Source organism: Coffea eugenioides, chromosome 2, assembly GCF_003713205.1.
Source record: "Coffea eugenioides isolate CCC68of chromosome 2, Ceug_1.0, whole genome shotgun sequence".
NCBI lineage: Eukaryota > Viridiplantae > Streptophyta > Magnoliopsida > Gentianales > Rubiaceae > Coffea > Coffea eugenioides.
The window spans coordinates 17,895,611-17,897,414 of NC_040036.1; the positions used below are offsets into that span (position 1 = coordinate 17,895,611).

The window sequence follows — 1,804 nt, forward strand, 5'->3', positions numbered from 1 at the left end:
TGGGGGTAGGGAGAAGGAGGGGTGAAGAGGGAGGGTGGGTGAGGGAGCGCGCGGTGACGGAAACCTAACGGCTAAGGAAACAGAGGGGGGCTAGGGTTTCTGTATAAGGCTTGTCAAAACAACGCTGCACGAGAACTGAGTGAGCGAGAATTGCATGAGAGGCACTATCGGTTTATATAGGTGGAGGAGGAGTTTAGGAGCTCTGTTATTGGGCCCTACCTCTTTTGTTAATTGAAATATCTGGTTGTATATATTTTTTTTCCTTTTCTTCTTTTCGATCTGCATTTCTTGGGTGGGTTATATGTTTGGTAACGGTTTGTTTGGATAATGTATTATTTGAAATAATTACTGTAGCATTTTTTGTGATGTGATGTATGTGAGATAAAAAGATAATTAAAAATATAAAAAGGTGAATTAGAAAATATATTTATGATGCAGGTGAAATATTATTTAACATATTTGTGCTATCCAAACACTTCTGATGTTAACTCATAAGTATACGCGTACTAGTGCAGATGGTTTGGTGCTGGGACTTGACAAAATAAATTTTGGACTTTTTCACAGTTTACAATTTCCTCTTCTTTTTTTTTTTCTTTATTTGGTGGGTCTGAGATTCTGTCGCGGGTTCTAATCAGCATCGGGTCGCCGCGTGGCCTAGGGTCGTGGAATCACAATTCGGGAGTCTTCACTCACCGTCACCGGTGTCGTCAGTGACAGAGTTAGTGCTTGAATTCGCGTGGCGAGATGAAAGATGATAGAGGTTAGCTGAGTCTGGAAATATCGTGAGAAATTTGAAGGGTGGGTTTTACATGAATGACACGACACTATGACAAAGATGAGGAAATGAGGAAGAAGGTTCATGGCTATTTGGTCTTCCAAAGTACGGCCATGATATTACCACCTCAGCCTCGCTGGTAGTTTGCCTTCCGGCTTGAACTCCACACCACCCACACGCCTTATGGCGGTTGTAATTACTCTTCCGTCCTCTTGTTCTCACGGATAAAACAGAAATTATACTAGAAATAGAAATGTGGATGCAAGTACATAATTTTGGAGGATAAATATATGGATAAGAATTAGATTTTATTTGTCCATGGTCTAAGATAAGATTTACAATGCATCCACTTCAGAAATACAAATGGCAAACTATGCAGCAAGAAAAATGCATATTATAATGAAGTTGTTTATGTTTAAGAATTCAAGTGCACGTCTTCATGGTTTCGATTTAGGGATTAAGATTAAAGTTCCAGAAATCAAAAGATCTTGAGTTTAAATCTCCAACAAATTCGTTTTAAAACATATAATTGGAAGCATACTCTATTGGAGCTTCCGCTATCCACAGCTCTAAGATTTTCTGAACTCTTCATTAAACCAAAAGAAAAGGTTTCAAAATATTCTGAAGGCATGAGGTTCAATAATGTATGTTGAATGTCTAATTTTTTATAACCTAATTATTTGTTGGTATAAAAAAAATAGAGATTTTTCGTCGACAGTTATCTAAAACGCGCATATACAGACAATTCACATATTTTATGGGAGATGGTGTGGTATTTAGATTTTGTTTTACACGTATGATTGATGTGGTGGCAATATGTTGTGGAAGTAGACCTTAAATGCAATGAAAAAAACCATGTTTTGTTTTGAGTATCCATTAAAATCCATGTGAGTTTTTTTTTTTTTTTTTAAAAAAAAGGCATTTTAAGAACTTTTCTTGCCAAAGAGCAGCATAAAGTGGGATATCTTTACTCCGGGTCCCTAGCTAGGGAAGTTATTATCCTGTCGTCCTCTACGTATGGAGATAGAA

At 37.3% G+C, this 1,804-nt stretch overlaps 1 protein-coding gene across 1 annotated transcript in view; it reads right to left on the reverse strand.

Annotated features, from left to right (window-relative positions):
- The window catches only part of LOC113761431 (arginine decarboxylase), a 3,230-nt gene extending 3,101 nt beyond the window's left edge, over positions 1 to 129 (reverse strand). The window contains exon 1 of the mRNA XM_027304415.1: positions 1 to 129. This exon is cut by the window's left edge and continues 3,101 nt beyond it. The gene's annotated coding sequence lies outside the window, so the exon portion shown is untranslated.
- Between the last annotated feature and the right edge of the window lie 1,675 nt (positions 130 to 1,804).